This window comes from Scyliorhinus canicula, chromosome 7 (genome assembly GCF_902713615.1).
Source record: "Scyliorhinus canicula chromosome 7, sScyCan1.1, whole genome shotgun sequence".
Classification (NCBI taxonomy): domain Eukaryota; kingdom Metazoa; phylum Chordata; class Chondrichthyes; order Carcharhiniformes; family Scyliorhinidae; genus Scyliorhinus; species Scyliorhinus canicula.
The window spans coordinates 76,452,963-76,475,793 of record NC_052152.1 but is presented as its reverse complement, the minus strand read 5'-3'; the positions used below and the strand labels follow the sequence as shown (position 1 = coordinate 76,475,793).

At 46.6% G+C, this 22,831-nt stretch overlaps 1 pseudogene; it reads right to left on the bottom strand.

The window, feature by feature from the left end:
- Positions 1-566: 566 nt before the first annotated feature.
- LOC119969098 lies at positions 567-1,578 on the bottom strand (annotated as a pseudogene).
- Positions 1,579-22,831: the final 21,253 nt, after the last annotated feature.

The window sequence follows — 22,831 nt, the reverse complement described above, 5'->3', positions numbered from 1 at the left end:
TGGATCGTCTGTTGCACAGGCTGACCCTGACACTTCCTCCACCATAGCTGCTTTCGGAGCCTTAGCTGGAATGATGAGTTTAGGTTGATCCATGGTTGTGTCTATATGTTGAGTTGCACACCGATCACCTGGTGAAATATCCAGTGTTGGCATACTTTTGGATGATTGTGCGGTCGCAGTCAAGTGCGTAACTTCAGGAGCAGTTTGCAAAGCCTCACACTCTGGTGTCTGGGCTGGATCAATGTCCCCAATGTTAGGTGCTGCTCCTTCATTTTGTGTTTGACCCAATTGGTGGTTCATCCTCACTTGAGATGACAATAAATGGGTCGTTGTTTGCTGAAGAGCTGATTAGTGGCTCATCCTCATTTGATAGGATGATATATGTCTGTCATTGTAGAACTGCACGCAGATATACCCATCGGCTCTTCTAGCACATCGTTTGGTGGAGTGGCCTTGAGTATTGGGGAGTCCACTGCAGGAATCATTTCTCGGGCATAAGATGATTCACCGTATGCTCCTGGAGCCACTTTCTCCAGAATGGGGATTATTTCTTCAGTTATCAGTCTTCACAGTTGAGTTGCTGTCATCTGATGTGTCGGTACTGCAATCTCACTTTCAGCCTCTGCATATGCAATCTTGGAGCTTTCACACTGATCGATGTGCTGCACAGACTGGGCATCCCTTGTGATCACCTCGTCACTCGCGCCAAACCATCTGAAAAGCATTTCATCGTCATCCTCATCTAGTTCACCATCTGAGTCTCCACTTTCTTCATGGCACTCATGGTCATCGTAATTATCATCAGAGTACTCATCATCAGAGTCATTATCATCTGCAATGGCTTCTCCTGTAAAGTACAACATTGCACATAAAATTATGTGTTCACGCAAGAGGCGACCAATTTCAAAGTCAGCAGGAAGTCTTGCTGCAGAACTTTCATCTAACACTCCATGCTCTGGAACTTCAGGAGGACTGAAGAAATTGAAGAAGAAGTCATTCAGTATAGTTTTTGTAACTGTTTTACGAGTACCCCGACCCTATGCTTCTGCTTCATTTTAACGGTTTTCAGTGTGAGATTTTTTCCTTTCATCCAGTCGATCTGGCACCCTGTGCATCACGTGATTTCTGTTTCGCAAAGAATAGAAAGTCGAATTCGTCAGGATGCAACGTCATCTGTTTTACTTTCATGACTACCTCATTTGTGAAATACTCACTTGACTTAAACTTAAACTCCAGAGTGAAGCTCATTGGCTGTTCAAGCTCTGAACATTTAACGTTCACATCTTGTGGATACTTTAAGATAGGCTCATCTTGCAACTGTATCATGCCACTGAGCAAATTCACATTCTTCAAGGCTGTTAACCAAAATTCTGGAATTCCTTTTGGCCCTTCCATCTCTTCACCTGGTTTGGCTTCCTCCACTTTAACTTTCGCTTGTATCTCATCAGGTAACTGCGCCATTATATCTCGTTGGCAGTCGCAATGATGCTCTGTTGCAGCACTGCCTGGAATGTACAGCTGCTCAACTAGGTTCAGGGCTTCACACGCATCTGCTTCTATGATGAACTCGTGTTCCATGTCCACAATGGAAAATGGTACGGTGTGACTTTCGTTGTACCCATGATTTGATTTCACATACCCAGCGTTGCAATCTCCTTCCCATTGTAGACTTTCAACAGTCTTGTTTGATTGATGACTTTCGGTTCAACCTGCAGCCCATGTCAATTGGACAGACTGAGGAGGTTGGCCGTTGCTCCCGATTCGAGCTTGCATTTTATCAATGTGCCGTTCAGCATCACTGGAACTGTCCATCTGTCTTTGATGGTATCAACATCACCAGGACAATTGCCACAACTGGTCAGTAAGACGTCTTCATTTTTCATAATCGGACTCATCATGTCCTTGTTGTAATCAGATCAATGGAAAACTATTCTTCAAGTGATATCTCATCAACTGCATTGACTGACTCTGTTTGGCCCACTGCAGGACGCAAGAAACATTACTTCGCAAAATGATTTGCATGGTTGCACTTGTAAAATAATTTCCTAAGTGCTGTATCTTGCCGTGGCCCATGACAATTGCCGCATCGCTGGCATAAGATGAATGACCCGGTTGGCTGCTTAAAATGGCTGCCCGCACTGAGGCCACGTTTTTTTATTGAACTGCATCAGAGTGCTGATGGCGCGGCCATCTTCTTCCAGATTTGCGCCAAAGGTTTTCAGATTGAGCATACTGATGTGCTGTGCAGCCAGTTCACTTGCATGGCAGATCTGGATAGCATTTTCTAATTTCAGGTCTTCTTCCCATAATAACCTCTCAGGTTCTGTATCATTCAATATCCTGTCCACTATCTGGTCGCGGATCATCGATGACTTAAGAGTACTAAAATTGCAGTAAAAAAAATAAATTTAAAGTATCCAATTCATTTTTTCCAATTAATGGACAATTTAGCGTAGCCAATCCACCTACCCTGTACATCTTTAGGTTGTTGGGGCGAAACCCACGCAAACACGGGGAGAATGTGCAAACTCTGCACGGACAGTGACCCAGAGCCAGGATCGAACCTGGGACCTCAGCATCGTGAGGCATTAGTGCTAACCACTGTGCCACCGGGCTGCCCATACTAAAATTGCACGTCTGCGCCTTCAACCGCAAACCGGTTACAAAGCTATCAAAAGATTCACCTGCTTTTTGGGTACGCTTACAAAATATGAAATGTTCAAATGTTTTGTGTTTCTTACAAGAGCAATGCCAATCAAAGTACGTTATCACCTCATTGCAGCTCTTGCTTTCGTCTTCGCTGTCCAAGGTGGAGGTATTGTATATTTTTATTGCTTGAGGACCTGCTACCATGAGCAGCTGTGCCTGTAGGCCAAGGGATGGACCATGGAGTCTAAATTGCTGTTTGAACACATGCCAATTTTCTACGTTACCTGAGACTTGAAGCTGGTGGGGTGCCTTCAAACCTTCTATCTCGAATTTCACAGTCTTTTGTTGCATTCAGTTGGAGATGGCCGTAGCTCACCAGGTCAGTGGAAGAATCTTCTCTTTTTGTGCTTCAGCCTATTTTGCCCCGTCTTCTCCTTTGTTATGGTTTAGTGTTCTGCTCGCCTGGTACCATGTTGTGTTCAGTGATATAACCGTTGTAATGATGTGCACAGAACATATAGTTGTTTAACTGTAAAGGCGATTTAATAACAAACATGTGGAAGAGCTAACTACTGAACTGTAATAATACAATGGCTACTAAATGAATTCAGTGAATTCTCTTGGAGCTACTCTAAGTGAGACTATTTTTTTGTGTGACTTATGACCAACTGGTGGGTGTCTTGGGTCACGTGATGAATCGCTATCACCACCAGCTGGTTGGAGGTTGCATTGCTAACTATATACAGAACTGTGCACAGGCATAGCACTACAGCCGCTGTTGTGGATTTTTTGGTGGTCCAGCACAATTAACTAGCCTTAGAAAACTGAAATTTCTGAGGCGTAGACATTCAGGGCAGTGGTGACTTTGGTCGCCACCGGGAGTGGGTATCCTGCTCCTCCAAGTGGTTCCAAGTCCGCAAGGACATGGCACAAGTGCCGCACTGTATCCTTGTTGACGTGGAGCTACCTGCGGCACGCACTGTCCGTCATCTGTTCGAAAGACCAGCTGCTCTTGTACAGCTTGGGCCATCGCAGGTCTCCCCCTCTGAACCCCCTCCCCCCCCAAGTTAATTTTATACAATGCATTTCTTCAAGCACTGTATGTAGAATGACCAGCGTTCAGGAATTTTACACAGTAATGAGTTACTTGATCTGTGAGTGGAAGAGCATTTGGCCCATTATTGCATGTAAAAACAATAAGATTCTCTGGAATAGATAGAATAATTGTAAATATATTGATGACCTCAACACGCAAAGAATAAAGTCTAAATAAATAACCAACAGTTAACATCACAATAAAAATATCCACAAATTTCCCATACAGAAAGAAACAGACAATCAATCTTCTTGACAGAAGAAAAGTTGTTTCACAGAACAGGCTGATAAATGTAATGCATACGCTTTTAAATAAGTATTCGTCATACAGCATGATCTGATCTCAGTGACTCCCCTCTGCTTGGGTGTTGCACAGGTGCAGCACATTTGAAGTGTGCTATGACTGACAGTGCTGAACTGTATCCAAATTTCGTGGGCTGAGTCATTAGCATGCATCAGCCATGTCCTTGGTACAGTTCTTCTTTGTGCCATCAAACAAGGCAAAAGAGACAAAAAAGAATACAGCTTCTGCCTGACTGCTAGCCTCGGAGTCTTCAGGTTTTGTTCTCCAGCAGAATCCCAAAGATCAAGCTCTTAAAAAAAACTTGATCTGTCTATTAGATCCTTTTTGCCTTGCTGGTTGATTCTAAAGAGGAGGGTACAGGTTCTCCTCATTGCGGCACTGTAACTGGTCATTCTTATATACAATTATAGATAATTGAAGAGAAGGCCATGAAAGCTCCCTTCTGCTTCTCCCCCCACCCCCACGCTAACCCTCCTGTTATAATATATCTTTAAGAGTTATCAGCATGACATCACTAGAAGGGATGGTCTAGTCTTAGGTGCTCTTTTGCTTTGAGCAGAGCGCACATACACACAGCTCTGATGCCTTCAAGTTTAATACCAATGTATAATGGTCCTCATGTGCCTAATCTTAATAAATGAACCCACAATGTGTTTACCTCTACCCTTATGAGTGTTGGTGTGTCCCTTTAAGAAAGGTTTTTGTTTTATCACATGGCTTCAGTGATGTCATTTTGTGGGTGGAGCTGAGGTGTGGCTGTGTGAGGTTTTTGGTTTTGCTTTTATTGTTTTGAGTGCTGTGAATGACAGACAGAGAACATAAGTGTTTTGGCTTGTCTCTCCATTTTCATTTTAAAGAGTTATTTCAAAAAAATGCCCATTGATTATAGCTACATGCTTTTGTAACTTAAAATACATAGTTTTCTTTCTGGAAGGGTTTAAACCTGCCGGTGAGATGGGGTCAGAATCTCAGGGAAAGCCAGTCTTATTCAAGTGACAATGCAGAGTGTTGGGCCATGCCCTTGAAAAGCGTTTTTTGGTTTATGGGAATTTGTTTTTGAATTGGAACAGTTTAGGGGGAATTCATTAAGTGTTATACTTAGATTACTGTAGCTGTGGGGTGTCTTAATGTATGTAATTGATAAGAATTCTTGGTGTTTGTTTGTATATATATTTTATTTTAAATAAATTTAGAGTACCCAATTCATTTTTTCCAATTAAGGGGCAAGTTAGAGTGGCCAATCCACCTATCCTGCACATCTTTGGGTTGTGGGGGGGGGGCGAAACCCACGCAAACACAGAGAGAAAGTGCAAATTCCACACAAACAGTGACCCAGAGCCGGATTGAACCTGGGACCTCAGCACCATGAAGCAGCAGTGCTAACCACTGCGTCACCACGCTGCCCTATATATATATATATGTGTTAACTAAGTTCTTAGAATAAAGCTTATTTTGATTAACGTGTCTAGGAAGACTGTTGAATCACACCTGAAGGGAAGGCTCATCAAAGCCAAATTCAACATAAAGGTTGTCGGTCAGGTGGACTTCATAATATACTTTGGGGTTTCCAAGCACAGGTGCATTATGTCTTGTGTAGTAAATAAGCCCAAGGTTTTATATAATTATAATCACATAATATGGTGATCAGTGTTGATGAGACAGGTGGCAGCAAAATTATATACAGTACGACATGGTGAACTTAAACCATGCTTCATGGTCCAGCATGGCCCTTGGCGTTTTGGTCAAGCTGCATAGAAATCGGAGTGTCTGAGAGTTTAGAAACCACAGCATGCTGGCTGTGAAAAAAAAAACTGTTGACACGTAGCCCTGAGCTAGTGCTCAAATAAATAGCTGGTAAGCAGAAACATCCCTTGTGGTGAGATTTCAGAACATAGCCCGGCTATGAGAGAGAGTGAGAGTCACAGAAAAAATGTCTGAACAGTCAGGTCAGAGAAGGTTGTGATTATAAAGAGCATCTTTGGGAGCTGCTGAACACTAAATTGAATAAAAGGCAAGCATGCCATTACTCCATGGTGCATTCTTTCCACAACTCACCTTCATGGGCAGAGCTCAAAAAATAAATGACACAGCAACACTCATCACAGGTATGACAGAAGAAGGAAGGTCAAAGGGATATTGTCAGAATGTGCACAAAATGCCCCAGAATTGGAATGCAGTGGAACGACGGTCCGAATTCAAAATTTTAAAACAGCATACAGAGCTGTGACTTTGCGATTCAGCTGTGTCTGAACCAGACAAGGAAGCCATAAAACTTCACTGAGCAATTGGACATGAAGGTCTTCATAAGCAGAACAAGTTATAGGACTACATAGGCATAGCCGACAGAATCTATAGACCAGTTCATCAGCAGATTCAGAGAAAATAGTACTTACTATGATCTTACAAACACAGGGCTAGCAGGCAGAATTGTTGAACTCATGATGGCATCCATTTCCATAGAAGCATTCCAGAAAGATCTGCTAAACAAGCCCAAAACATACAGCATCAATGAGCTATTCGAGGACTGAAATAAGTACAAAGCGATCCTCACAGGTTGACAAAGCTGACAAGTACAAAGTACAATCCCAGTTGTTGGTGTACTCATGAGAACAAGCAAACTTACCCACACATGTGGAAGGTGCAGACATGTGCATGCACCAAGGAAATGTCCAGCTTCACATCAATCCAGCAAGACATGTGGTCGAAAGGACCATTGATAACGGCGGTGCACTAGAGCACAGGCTGCAGCAGCTACAAAGAGGGTGTCACAGATGTTCTACATCATGGAAACTAAATGTCCAGCGATTGCGCGTCTACAAGCATGTTGTGACCTCACACTAGTGACAATCCATGGAATCAGCCAGACCCCTCAAGGCAGATCAACCGTGGAAACTAGTCCTATCACTTATTTGACATCGAACTTGAAGATGTTCTCCAAATTGATCTGGCACATTTTGCATAATGAAAATGCCAGCACCTACAAGAAGGCACAGTGGCACAGTGGTCAACACTGCTGCCTCAGAGCACTAGGGACCTGTGTTTGATTCTGGCCTTGGGTCACTGTCTGTGTGGAGTCTGCACGTTCTCCCCATGTTGCGTGGGTTTCCTTCGGGTGCTCCGGTTTCCTCCCACAGTCCAAAGATATGCAAATTACCTGGATTGGCCATCCTAAATTACTCCCTAATCTCCAAAAAATTAGTTGTATTATGGAGATAGGGTAGGGGGAGGGGGAGGTACTCTTTCGTGGGGTTGGTGCAGACTCGATGGGTTGAATGGCCTTTGATGTGTTGGGTAAGCTGGGTCTGCGAGGACTGCGTTTACTGCAGCTGTGAGAGAGACAGGCTTCCAACACTTGAAGAAATGCAACTCTATTTTATTGCACTCTAACTACCATACATACTTTAACTGTGGGTTGACACGAAGCTGAGTTGACTGGAGACCTGAGGCTAACCTGACCAGACTATCTTACTACCACATGGTGTATGTTCTAGTTGTTGCTCACAGGCTCTGACTGTCTCAGAGGCTGCATCCCAAGAGAGCGAGAAAACTAGTGCGCTCTGGCTTTATCGTGGTCATATCCTGTCTGGTCATTGGCTGCTGTGTTCTGTGTGTTCATTGGTCATCCTGTGTGCCAATCAATGCCTGTCTGTGCACCATCATATACTTGTGTGTATATTATGACATCTCCCCTTTTTTTTTTACTTTAAAAAAAAATATGTATAGGTCAATGAATAGTGAGGGTGTGTAGGAGCCTGACTACATACAAAGTATGTGAACGTATTTACGTATGTAGGAGCCTGACTCTATACAAAGTACGTGAACGTATTTACATGGGAAGGTGTCTAGTGCAGATAGAGGGCACACAACAAATTAGGAAGAAACAATATGTACAGATGTGTAAACGGATCACAAGGTAATGCAGCATTCAGTCTATAAATTCAGTCTCTGTGGCGGGCGACAAATTCTGGTTGACCGAACGAGCATTTGGCTCTGTTGAGTCGGAGGCCATGCTCGTGGATCCTATGGAATGCTCGTTTGAGGCGATCGATGTGCTCCTGAGGAGTTCTGGACCAGAAAATGATGTCATCGACGTACACTCGCACCACCTCGATGCCCTCCATCATTTGCTCCATTATTCGGTGGAACACCTCCGAGGCGGAGATGATGCCAAAGGGCATCCGGTTGTAACAGTAACGACGAAACGGGGTGTTAAATGTCCACAGCTTTCGACCACGCGTCCAGCTGTGTTTGCCAAAACCCCTTGGAGGCATCCAGCTTCGTGAAAAACTTGGTGTGAGCCATTTCGTTGGTGAGCTCTTCTCGATTAGGAATAGGGTAGTGTTCCCTCATGATGTTACGGTTCAAATCTTTGGGGTCGATATAAATGCGAAGTTCCCTGATGGTTTTTTGACACAAACCTTGTAGCTAACCCAGTCCGTGGGTTCCGTGACCTTAAAAATTACGCCCTGGTCCCGGAGGTCTTGCAGCTGCTCCTTGAGACGGTCCTTAAGGGTTGCCGGCACCCGACGTGGTGCGTGAACCACAGGTGTGGCATTCGGTTTCAGAAGGATCTTGTATCGGTAGGGGAGTCTGCCCATACCTTCGATGATGCTGTGGTATTGTGCTATCTAATTGGGTTTGGAAGTTGACATCTGGCAAGGCCGTTGCCTCAGCGGGCGACATGGTGTGAACCCGCTGCACAAGATTCAAGATTTTGCAGGCCTGAGAACTGAGCAAGGAAGCTCTATTGGATCCCAGAACTTCAAAACGCAGGGTTGCTGTTGAAGAACGATGGGATACCGCAAGCTGTCATGAGCCACTGGCAGCAATGGCATTGCCATTGTAGTCTAGGAGCTGGCAGGCCAGTGGAAGAATGCTCGGCTTGACGCGGATGGTGTCAAGGTCAGACTTTGAAATGAGGTTTGCTGAAGCGCCGGTGTCCAGCCTGAAATGTATGCGAGCCTTGTTGACCAGAAGGGTGGCACACCACTCGTCGTCCGGATCAATGCTCATCACTGGGAGTTGTTTCACCTTCCTGGCTGAAAGCATCGTATGCTTGGTGATGATGCCCACCTGGAATGGGGATGTGAGACCCTCGGTGTCGGGATCTGGAACCATGTCGGAGTCGGAGTCTGCAACGGGTTGCTGTACTGACCGGACATTCCTGCGCTGCGGCTGGGATCACTGTGTGTTGGGCAGTTGAGCAGATCTGCACAGGGCTGCGTAGTGGCCAAGCTTGCCACACTGGAGACAGCGTCGAGATTTCGCGGGACATTGATGCTTTAAGTTGGCGGAGCCACAGTTGTTGCACGTCATGGCGCCGACGTCAGGACGCTCCATGTGCCACCGTGTATGCGCGGTGCGGTCGAACGATGTGCGCACCTGCGCAGTACAGTCGCCGGCCTCGCCGTCCCCTTGGTCGTTGCGCGCATACGCAGGAGCCCGGGAAAAGCGCACAAAATGGCCGCCCTCATCCAGACTCAGGCCCTGGAGCTGTTTTACGACCTGCACCCGCTCCGTATCGTAGGGGCCTTGACGCGCCGTCTCTGCCGCCTTGATATGGGAGTACCGGTTATTGGCGTGCTCATGTAGGATGCAGGTCTCAATGGCGATGGTAAGGGTGAGCTGCTTAACTTTAAGGAGCTGCTGGCGAAGGGGATCGGAGTGGACCCCGAAAACGATCTGGTCGCGGATCATGGAGTCGGAAGTGGAGCCGTAGTTGCAGGATTGCGCGAGGATTTAATGAGGAGTCATACAGATTTTAAATTGGTAATGGGTTGATGGGTTATGGAGAATGGGCAGGACGGTGGAGTTAAGGCCAGAATGAGATCAGTCATGATCGAATGGCCGAGCATACTCAATGGACCAAATGGCCTAATTCTGCTCCAAAACCTGACGAACATATGTGTGTGAGAACTGGAAATCGATCACACTACTTTTTCTTCTCCACACATTAGATCTATGGCCTGCTAAATGAACGATTTTCATGGTGAAATCTCTAATTCTCAAAAGTAGAAAGACAAGGCAAGATCTGCGAGCGACACCTTTAAGTGCAATTAATCCAGCACCATCACCATCGCCAACTGACAGAGCTCTTCTTTGGCAGTTCAGCAGGTACCAATTTGTCGACTCTTACCCATTCTACTCTTTTAGAAACTAGAGAGAAACTTTTAAAACTACAGGGAAAGATGACCCAATGTGCACAATAGAAATTCAGGTGCGGAATTGCCAAGTTTACAATTAGGGCAACAAGTTTGTATCCAGCGTCCTACAGAAGGTACATGGCAACCAGCTGAGGTGACAAGGATTTATCCGGACCAAGGTTGGGTAATGTGTTTGCAGGGATAGGGCAGGGTGGATGGATGAGTGAGCCTATGTCGAGTGCTCTTTCAAAAAGGTCAGTGCAGACTTGATGGGGTGAATGGCCTCCTTCTGCAATATGGGGATTCTATGATTATATGATTCTACGGCCCTGCACAATCAAAACTGTAACTGAGGACAAACAGACCATTCCAGCAACTCAATCACCCTATCCCAAATGCAACCAGGAACAACATTCAAGAATGACTATCTCACAGATTACAGTGAGCAATTAAAGAAACCTCCAGACAAGATTACCATCATAAGATCTGAGCATACCAGCAGATTACCGTTACACTTTAGAGATTTATTGATGCATCACTTCTATACAATTATGCAATGCAAACTAAATATGAACAAGTATTGTAAATAGTGATACATCTTTGGAAGGATGGAAAGTGACTTTAAAAAGAAAGGGGGATGTTGTAATATGCCTTTACTGGATGTCAGCATAACAGCATGAGAAGGGAAATATGTCATGTGATCCGGTCTTTGTTTCACTTTTGCTTTGAGCAGAGCACGCACACAGTCAGCTTTGATGTCTTCAAGCTTTATATCCTTGTATAACTGTTCTCATATTCCTGATCTTCATAAATGAACCCACAAGGTGTTTACCCAATCCCTTATGAGCAAACAGTGCCTTGTGTCTTCGCATAATAAATAAGACTAATGTAATATATCATTATAATAACACACTTCCCACCTCCCTAATACTGGGCCACCTTTCTCCATCTCTCCATGCAATCACTGAAAAAGACGAGTAGCGTAAAGAAATAGCATGCTTTCGCATGTGGAAAGTTGGTATACCCCAAGTATGATATTTTGGAATATTGACTACCAGATATTAATAATATCTTCCCTAATTAGTACGATTTTTTAAAAAGTCATGGGTGGTCAATCTCGATCACACTATTTTGTTTATGCCCCAACATGAAGTGATTACAGGCAGAAAATCAAGTTCCAAATATTCCCAGTTTGTCAACACCATTTTTTAAATCCACCTCATTGTCAGGGGGAGACCATTTCACCAGCCAGATGTACCTGAAATAGATGCGAGTCCCACAAACATGTTCAAATGAGGAATGTCTGATGCCATTAAGGCACCGACACCATTTTCTGACGTTACTACTTAACTACTGCTTCCTACTACTGCCAATAAACAATGGGTGGTGTAAATTGTAAGGTATCCATTTTAAATTGTTATGGATGCCAAGGGTGTTTCCATAAAACACCCAAGTCTAGGAGGACACAATCGCCGTTGAACACTCAGGGAGGTGGGTTTCTTTTCCCTCATGGTTCCATTAAACCTATGAACTTTGTGCACCTAAATCCTGTTGGGAAAAATGATGCATTTACACAACTCTCAACATTACCCATGTTGAGTTATACCTGTAAATGCTAAGTTACTGGTTTCACTTGAATTAATGGCAGGAGACTGATTTAAAACTTCTCAAGTATAGAGATCCTGTGAGAAGGGTTTAGGGCGGAATAAATTGTTGCCCTGAAGGGGCTGTTTTAGCACACTGGGCTAAATCGCTGGCTTTTAAAGCAGACAAAGGCAGGCCAGCAGCACGGTTCAATTCCCATACCAGCCTCCCCGCACAGGCGCCGGAATGTGGCGACTAGGGGCTTTTCACAGTAACTTCATTTGAAGCCTACTTGCGACAATAAATGATTTTCATTTTCATTTCATTTCAAGGGGGTTAATTTAATTGGCACTCATTTCTCCTCTCACCACCTTTCCATAAACAGAGAGGTGTCTTAATTTGTTTCCCTCTTTATAAATGGAGGCGTATTTCCCAACCTCTCAATTTTGCTGCGATCAAATTTCCTATTTATAACACCACAGCAAACCTGAAATGGGATGAACTCAAAGGATTAATACATTTGAACACACACAAAATGCAAAGAGGGTTTGTGACACCCCACTCGTCTTCAGACATAGAGTCAGAGAAAAGATGCATTTACTGCACAGAGACCACAGAGGAAATAAATATTGTTTCACATGGGTTCCAGAGTCCAGAATCAAAATCCAATGAGATATTCCTTTGCGGAGCTTGGCGGGCTGAGTCTTAGTCATTAGGAATTGAAAGGAAAGTTCCGGGGCCTCTGCCATAACAGACAAGCCATTTCCTTCTGTCCAGCCTGGGTTATTTAAATGCAGATGGACGTTTATACATTTGCTTTGAAGTTGGGCTGCAAAGTCTCCAGGTGATCATTAGCAGTTCCTTAGCGATAATGAGGTGTGAGATTTCTGAAACTGCAAAGTGCCTTCTTTCATTCTGGAGCCACAGGCAGACACAGTTTCATCCATTTTAAGGATCTTTGTTCAGGTTTTTAAAATTTCAGAAAAGGCCATGAGGATATCTAGTTATATTTTATCAAACAATATACGGTATGAGATATTGATCCATCGCCGAATACTATTAAATAGTATTCTTAGCTACTCTCAAGTAATGGGCGGCATGGTAGCACAGTGGCTAGCACCGTTGCTTCACAGCTCCAGGGTCCCAGGTTTGATTCCCGGCTTGGGTCACGGTCTGTGCGGAGTCTGCACATTCTCTCTGTGTCTGTGAGGGTTTCCTCCGGTTTCCTCCCACAAGTCCCGAAAGACGTGCCGTTAGGTAATTTGGACATTCTGAATTCACCCTCTGTGTACCCGAACAGGCGGCAGGATGTGGTGACTGGGGACTTTTCACAGTAACTTCATTGCAGCGTTAATGTAAGCTTACTTGTGACAATAAAGATTATTATTATGTTGTTCGGAAACATCTTATCCTGCATTAGTTTGGGAGGTTCTTTGATCTTATCTGGTATATTATCCCCACCATGTAGCATTCAGATAACCAGCTGGCAGAACATGCCATCTATGGACCCGATTGTGCCGGCAGGAGATTTGGCCCATTTTGAAGGCCGAACCTCAATAACATACTAGGTGGTTGATGGTGGAAAGCAAGTAGCCCAGGTCAGCCTGTTGTGCCTGAGCTACGCCAATACCGGGTGGCCTGACTGCATTCTGAAAATTGGAGAAAAAGCAAATCAGGGGAGGAGCAGTTGAAGCAGCAGCCCAAGTTATTTATGTGAAACCTGAAAGGTCATGCCTGCCCTTCCCAAACCCACATAAAGAACCTATCTCTGGATTCCCCTTTCCCTGCATCACTAGCTGACACCTTGCAGACAATGTGCTGTGGACACTTGGTTGAGTTTGAAAATGTCAATCAGAGATTTACATATTATTAGGCCTATCATCTCGGCCCTTGAAGGTAGCAGTGAGTAATTCTCCATTATTTCGGGGCTGCTACTGTTGCATCCTGTTCAGTAATTAGCTTTAAAAGTATTTTCTGAATTATTCAAAAGCTTCAGCATATCAGTTACTCCTTGATGGGCATTCTTCTACGAATCTGACCGTAGAATGAGTAGGACAAGCAAGAGGAAGGAAGAGATAGCGCAGGAACTGTAGGGAGAGAAAATAGAAAGAATCACAAGGTCTCCATTCCATTAATGTGCAACTGTCGTGTGATGATCAACAGTGCATCATACACATTTTTGGCAGCAGCAGCATGTTGTTTTTATATTGCTTTAATGTGATGCTCTATAAGCAAGTTAACATCATGATGCTCACACAATTGGGTTAATATTTTTGTTCACAGGAAAGCTTAACAACATAATTCAATGACAATCAGATAAATGTGATATATTGAGCCGTCTCTGAGCAAACCACTGAATTATTACAAGAATGATTCAGATGCCTGGGCAAGTTTGGTGGTTTTCTGTAATACAGTCCAGAAATTCTTAAATTATTCCGGCTTGCTGTACAGAATTGCTTTGTAATGGGAACAGCAGGTTAAGCCACCTTCAAAGCAGGTACTTCAGCTCGACGAGGGAGATGCTACTGATGCCGCAGGGAAAGCAGTAGAGGTCCAATAGTTGCTTCAATCAGAGTCTTTGGCAACACCTGATTAAATAAAACTTTGACTGAATAATCAGTGCTGACCTGCATTAATAGCCTGCCCCAGTCTTTTAACCACCAACTCTAAATCTTAAATATCAAAATTCATATCCATACAACTTAACACTGCAATATCATCAGCCGGTAAAAGAACACTCTCTGCACAAGAAGATTTGAACAGCATTGTGATTTTGACGGCTTACAGAAGACATACACACTATTTCTCACCATGGTGTTTGTCTGAAGTGCTTTCTGAGTCAGTGGCTGTGTGTTTAAGCCCCACTCCAGAGACTTGAGTGCAAAATCTATTTTGACACTACAGTGAAGCACTGAGGGAATGTCATGCTGTCAGTCTGACAGATGAGACGTTGAACCTAGATCAAGTCTGACTTCTCAGGAGGATGTAAACTATCTCATTGAGCTATTTGAACTAGCCTGGCCAACATTTATCCCTCAATCAACATCACCATAAAAAATGATTATCTACTTGTTATCTCATTGCTGCGTGGTGGATCTTGCTCTGTGAGAATTGGCTGTAGTGTTTCCTACGCAACAGCAGTATAAGTAATTCTGTAATAAGTAATACAGTTATAGTTTAATGTTGAGGTTAACAATCCATTTAACAGCTTCAGCTGGCACAGTGTGAATGTTCAGATGCCACCAGGAATAGATCTCTCAGGGCAGCAGCTCAATAATTGGGCAGTGGTTTGACTTGGATGGCCACTGTCTCGATTTCAGCTGTTGCTCAGTGGCCATATCTTCCCTGACCTGAATTCAACTGATTGAAGGCCGTGCAGATTTTTCATGGAAGATTGACAACTGGGACTTCACCACACGGGTCAATTACCAGGTTGTGGTTGGTGATGTTTGCAGTCAACCAGTAGGTGCGCCATTGATTTGTGGGCTGTCATCAGTTTGTCGGGTGCATGGGATTCTCTTTAAGGGCTTGTATCAATGGAAGTGCCTCATTAGCTGTTAGCCAATGGTGTTCTTTGAGGAGGAGGTTCCCCCTGCCATCAGGAGATTCAACATATGCTAGTCCAGGAAGTCACTTGAGCTGTGTTGGTTTCAACATCCTACAAATAATTCTTATAACTTCCTGTGAGTGGGTATCGATCATGTTTGCATGGAGTCTTTTGAGCCAGAATATGCAGCAGTACTCTGCTGCTAGATAGACCAGACCAGGGCAAGTAGAACAGTATGTAGTGCGATGACTCTACTGCCCTAGGTGGTACACAGTGGGAAGGAAACATCATCATGTAGGCTTCCTGTGAAAGTAAGTTTTCTAATTTGGAACTAGTGCTGTCAAGAAGACAACTGAACCTCGGCCACCGGGCCACCAGTCCAAGCAATGAGCACCCATTGAAAAATTACAATAGTGGCAAGTCTTACAAGAGTCTTAATTAACTGTAAAACTGGTTGAGATATCTAGAAACCATGAAAAGTGCTATATAAATGTTAGATTTGTGTATGCCTCTACAGATGATTCGTACAAGTTTATTGAATGGAAATCCAAAGGTGATCATCACTGTTAGTGAATGAGTGTGATGATCTTCAGGAAAAGACATATTACCAGCGGCCATCAAGAAGTATTACCCAGGGCAATGTTACATATTGTATCGTTGAGGAAAGGAGAAAATTACCTTTCCACATCTTCCACAGAACATTCTCCTGTGGTTCATACAGAAGTCAACAATAGACAAAGGGACATAGCGGCCACACAAAATCAATGTTGTCCCTTCAGCACCCCTAAAACTGGTCTATCTGTCTCATCAAACCAACCTATATGTTGGAAACACAACATGAATACGGATGTGGTCACTTTGAATAATATTTCATAAATAGATTGGGTACAGCTGGTGAAGAAACTATTGAGATCAACATCATGATGTCAAATGCACAATTTTTTTTCACCATTTACTTGGTTGAGGATGACACAAAAATAGGTGGGAAGGCCAGTGGTGAGGATGACACAAGAATCTCCAGAGGGATATATACAGGTTAGGTGAGTGGGGAAAAACTTGGCAGATGGAATATAGGGCGTGATCTACTGGTCCCATCTCACCAGACACGAAAACAAGCGGGCCAATTAGATAGCGGGAGTGGCCGAAATCGAGAACCACACCGAATGCCAACTGGTTTCTGATCTAACTGGCCCGGTCCCATTGGCGATATCAGGATGCCACTATGACGAGGCGTGAAATCAATAATCACCAATTACGTCCAATCTCCATACCATGACCAGGAAGGGCCCTCCACCGAACGGCCACCCATATTCTAACCACATCCCCAGGAAGCAGTCACGCTGGTGCCATTTAGTATACCTATTTAAAACATAGTAAGAAGTCTTACAACTCCTGGTTAAAATCCAACAGGTTTGTTTTGAATCACTAGCTTTCGGAGCGCAGCTCGTTCCTCAGGTGAAGAAAGGAGCTGTGCACCAAAAGATAGTGATTCGAAATAAGCCTGTTGCACTTTAACCTGGTGTTGTAAGACTTCTTACTGTGCTCACCCCAGTCCAACGCGGCATCTCCGCATCATATTTAAAACATGCAGCGGAATGGCTGCTGTGGGGATCCAAAGAGGTGAGTAGCCATCTTGTAAATCGGTCAGTCAGCCCGGGCACACTGGAGCCGCTGCCCCAGTATGCACCAGGGGGGTTGTGGGGGATGCCATCTGTGGTGTTTCACCTCTGGACTGCGGGGGGGGGCAAAGGGTTCAGCACCTGAGGGTCCGCCATGCTACCCCAAGATCATATATACACATAGCGGGGGCAACTCCAGTTGCTGCCTTTCTGTCCCATCGATTACCCCCATGACAGAGCCCCATCCGTGGTAATGTGGTGAAGGTCACTTTAACTCGCACTGACTGTGGCAACTGCTGGCCGCACAGCTGAAGGCAATTGATAATGGGAAATTGGCAATTCTAGTAATGCGAGCATGCCACAGCTCTCAAATGGATTCCCATGAGTAGGCGTGTCATGGAGCAGGTGGTTGTTATTGCTGAGCATCCCAAACAGACTGTGAGGCCTGGACATTCTGCCTAAACTTTGGAAGCAGCAACACCACAGAGGATGCAGCCAACATTCAAACACCCAAGAGCTGGGCCACAGCAGTGAGGGCATCCCCACGACCAGAGGGTATGGACTGAGGAAGGAACCAGTGTCCAGTCCACAAAACAGTCCCAGCAGGTGTCCACGGTACAAGGTCTGGTGTCAATGGGCCACGACTGCAGCTAGGGGTGTGTGTGCAGGGCATGTTGGATGGCACCATGAAGGATGGCAGGGGCTGTAAGCGTGGGGGAGGCTTGGGTATCTTTAAGTCTGAAGTGGAAGCCATAGCTGATTGTCTGTCTCTTGCTCTCTCCAATTCTTCATAGATATCACATTATGGATGATATTGTGAACCTGCTCAAGCTGCCCTCGTGGTACTGCTGGCAGGCCAGGTGGCCAGACCCCAGAGAAGATGACGGCAGCATCAATAGAGATTTGATGCTGCAGCCCATGTGCAGGGCCCTGCCCCGCACCCTGAGAGCCTGGCCGCCCATCAGCCCAGGGACGAACCCAGAGGAGGAGGTCAGCGATGGCCCAAAGTTTGCAGGCATCATTGGTCTTTTGAAGTGATGTCGGACAGCATGTGCCGCAGGAGACTGGGCCTCAACAAGGAGATGGTGTGGCACCTATGCCATGTCCTTGTGGATCTGACACAACATGGAAGAGGAGGCTACTCACACCCAGTGGCTATCAAGGTCACCGCAGCCTTGAACCTCTACGCCTCAGGATCATTCAGGGCTTGAGTGGGGACATGTGTGGCATATCCCAACCAACAGCCCACAACTGTATCCATGAAGTCACTGATGTCCTGTTTGCCCGGGAAACTGACTATATAAACTTTGACAGGGACCAAACCCAATAAGATGCCTGGGCAGCAGGATTCTCCGTCATCGCCAGGTGCCCCAGGTCCAGGGGGCAATAGATGGCATGCATGATGCCTTACGTGCACCAGGTGGTCTGGGAGCACCCGTCATCATCAAGAAGCAGTTCCACTCCGTGAGCATCCAACATGTGTGTGACACCACCTGACGATCATGAATGTATGCGCATACATCTGAGGGAGTGTGCACAACAGCTATATCCTAGGGTAGTCAGAAATCCCCGGCATTTGTGAGGGACACCCCAGGGTGACCGGTTGGCTCATGGGGGATAATGGGTATCTGTTTAGGTCCTGGCTAGTGACGCCAGTACAGAGACCGGTGACCGATGCAGAGACATAATATAACAAAGTCCATGTGGCCATCCGCCATCGATATGCAGTTCAGATGCTTTGACCGCTCTGGTGATGCACTACAGTACATCCCAAGAGGGTCACCTGTTTTGTGGTGGTCTGCTGTACCCTCCACAACTTGGCAAAGCAACAGGGCAACATGGAGCCACCTCTGAGGAAGAGGACAAGGAGGAGCCGGACCAGGAAGGGCTGGAGGACAGCCCGGGGAGGATGCATGAGACCAGATGGAGGATGGAGCACAGGCGGAGACAAGGCTGTGGCATGCCCGGAGGACCAGGGAAGCTCTCATCATCGTCCACTTCTGATAGGACTTGGTTTTGTTCATTAGTGCACCCCCTCTCCCCATCCTACTCACCTTCCCCCCGCAACTGTGCCCCCCCCACCGCCTCCCCCTCCCCTCCTCCTCCCTGCATCACCCTGTTCCACCTTCCCAGGGTGGATGTTTAACATCACTCCAGGGAGATGGGCCTGTGTTGGCACTGTCAGCGGGTCAACAACAAGGCAGGAGGGTGATGATAACTCACTATGAGCTGAGTCCTGGTGCTTCTCAATCTGTGCCATAGCCTGATTCCTGTCTGTCTGCTGAATGCGTGCTCGTGGGCGGAATTCTCCGATCCCCCTCAGGGTCGGGGAATCGTCTGGGGCCTTCGTAAATCCCGCCCCCGCCATGGCTGGAATTCTCTGCCACCCGGGAATCGGCGGGGGCGGGAATCGTGCCCCGCCGGTCGGCGGGCCCCCCGTGGTGATTCTCTGGCCACCGATGGGCCGAAGTCCCGCCACTGTCAGGCCTCTCCCGCCGACGTGGTATAAACCACCTCTGTGCCGGCGGGAGCAGGTGGCGCGTGAGGGCCCCGGGGTCCTGGGGGGGTGCGGGGCGATCAGACCCCGTGGGGTTCCCCCACGGTGGCCTGGCCCATGATCGGGGCCCACCGATTGGCGGGCGGGCCTGTGCCATGGGGGCACACTTTTTCTTCCTCCGCCGCCACGGCCTCCACCATGGCGGAGGCGGAAGAGACCCCCTCCACTGCGCATGTGCCGGTGGTGACGTCAGCGGCCGCTGACACTCCGGCCAATGTGCGGACTCATGCGACTGGCGACACCCTTTTGGCCAGCCCCGACGACGGCCAGCGTGGCGCCAAAGGCCGTTGTCGCCAGCCGGCGGAGCGGGAGCCACTCCGGCGCGGGCCTAGCCCCTAAAGGTGCGGAGAATTCTGCACGTTTGGGGAGGCCCGATGCCGGAGTGGTTGGCACCACTCCGCTACGCCGGGGCCCCCACCCCGCCGGGTAGGGGAGAAAACCGCCCCATATCTATCACCTGCATGTAGTATGCCTGGGGGGCGGGGGGTGAGGGAGGGGCTTGGGGGCCGGGGAGGTTGTTCCAATAGCAGGGAGCCCAGTGGGCATAGGCCAGGGAGGGTGGGGGGGGGGGGGGGGGTTCAATTTGGAAGGGGGGGTGTCGGCCGGCTTATGGAGGCTTCACATGTCTCAGGTGTAACATGTTTTATTCGTCTACAAGTAAAATAGTGACCCCAACTGTCCCTAGATTCTGATGGTGCTGCCCCCTGTCTTCCCCCCCTCCCACCATCCAGAGTGTACGATGAGTGATCCTGAATGTGCTTACCCCTCTGTGCTGTACCGCTACGTCTAAATGTGTCGCTAGGATACACATCAGATGTGGTGAGAGCATTCTGCTTGCCATGTACTTTGATGCCCCTGATGGGTGTCCTCTGGAGGGCCTATGACCGGAGGCATCCTGCCGACCTGGTAGTAGCACATTCCTGGCTGTGCCCCACTGTTCCACACGCTGACTCCGGGATGTGCTGTTGTCAGGGGAATGGACTTGGGATAGCTGACAACCCCTGTCATCTCCCTGTTGGGAGGCTTCGGGTCAGACTCGAGTGCCTCTCCTCCCGATGGGTGTCCGGAGGACCTGAGGGTCACCTCGGGATAGAGGGGCAGCTTGATAGAGCTCCAGATGCCCCTGCGCCATCTGGCTCTGCCATTCCTGGTGGCTCCCAATGTCCGTACTCTGCGATGGCCCTCTGTGAGCGGGCCTTGCTCTGCAGCACCACGCCAATGTCCACGTGCATTTGAAACACGGTCGTCAGTGATGGGACATGCTCTGGAGCACCTCAGCAATGTCCTCCTGAGACAGGGATGTGCTCCGCTGCACCTCAAAACAGTTCACCTGCGTCAAGGTCAGGTTCCCCAGTGTCTGGGACATGTTCTCAAGATCCTCAGACATGGCCGTCACTGACTGAGCAACACCTTGGTCACCACCACTCGTGGTGCTAACAGTGCTCCAGGCTTTCCATTGCGGTTGCCATCCTAGCAGTGTTGGCCTCGGTGCCACGCATTGTTGGCACAATCTCTTGCGCCCATAGCCTGTAGGAATCCTCCAATCGGCTATGAACCTGCTGGAGTGTCACTGACATGGCCCTCTGAAACACATGGCCACATTCTATTGACTGCATCAGCTCCAGCATAACCTGCTGCAGAGGCTCAGCATCTGGCTGGGACCCAGCTGGGTCCTGGGATTCATCAGACCTCTGACTGTTGTCTCCCCTGGACCTTCCTGCCTCCATCTGGTACACATCTGCAACTGTGAGGTGCTCACCAGAATGTGCCCCAAAAGCCTGTCCTCCACTTTCGGCCACCAAGGTGTGTGTCTCTAACAGCCAGGACACTTCAATGGTGGCATCTCAGAGCTCTCTGTGGTGTTCTTTGTGATTCTGTTATCAGGATGAATGTTGTAGTGTTCATAAAGACCACAGAAGCTAAGTTCATTAACATAGCTAACTTTTATTTGCACTACTGAGTAAAACTCAACCACTTACTCCATAGTAAACAATAATCTAGTAACCTACAATCTACAATCTATTAACACTAGTCTCTACACTCTATCTATAACTGTACTCTACACTCTCCCCTCCAGCCCTGCTAACGCTAGTCTCCACATTGTATCTATAACTGTACTCTACACTCTCCACTCCAGCCCTGCTAACGCTAGTCTCCACATTGTATCTATAACTGTACTCTACACTCTCCACTCCAGCCCTGCTAACGCTAGTCTCCACATTGTATCTATAACTGTACTCTACACTCTCCACTCCAGCTCTGCTAACACTAGCCTCCACACTGTATCTATAACTGTACTCTACACTCTCCACTCCAGCCCTGCTAACGCTAGTCTCCACATTGTATCTATAACTGTACTCTACACTCTCCACTCCAGCACTGCTCCTCTCCAGCCTTCTCCCAGAAGCCTTGAGTAGGGTGCTCTTTATAAGGGCTGGTGCAGACTTGATGGGCTGAATAACTCCTTCTGCACTGCAAATTCTCTGATTCTATGGAAGGATTTTCTTCTGAGGAGAGGTTGAGTAGGTTGCACTCAATGAAGTTCAGAAGAATGAGGGATGACCGAATTGAGACATATAGGATTCTCAGAGGGCTTGACAGGGTAGATGCTGAGAGGTTGTTTCCTCTTATGAGAGAGTCTGGGGCTGAAGGGCATAATCTCAGAGTAAGGGGTCATTCATTTAAGATAGAGATGAGGGGGGATTTCTTCTCTCAAAGGCTAGTGAATCTGTGGAATTCTTTATCACAGAGAGCTGTGGAGACTGGTTTGTGAAGTATGCTTAAGGCTGAGATCGACAGATTTTTAATCAGTAAGGTAATCAAGGGTTCTGGGGATAAGGTGGGAAAGTGGAGTTGAGGATTATATCACATTAGTCAAGATTACATTGAATGGCGGAGCAGACACAATAAGCTGAGTGGCCCACTTTTACTCCTACGTTTTCTGGTCTTATGGTCTTAATTTCAAGCAATATCTCAGATTCAACTGATGGTAACTATCCAGAGTTATAAAGACAAATCAAAAAGTCCCTATACTTGAAATAGTTTTCTGTTCCTTCATGTGAATTTTTGCAAATAAATTCATATGAGGTATGAATTTGTTTAACTTTCAGTTTTTAGTTTGCTCAGTTATATCTGGTTGTATTTATCCTGAATCTAGCTGCCATTTTAGTCAAATAGAAGCTGGCCTTACTTCCCTTTATTGCAAGGGAGAAGTGATTCTATTGATGTAAATGCTGCAGAGGCATCTATGTCGAATGTGTCCATTCAAAATACACTAAATAATCCAATCCACAGATGGTTCAATGTATAGAATACCATACAAAGGAATAACTC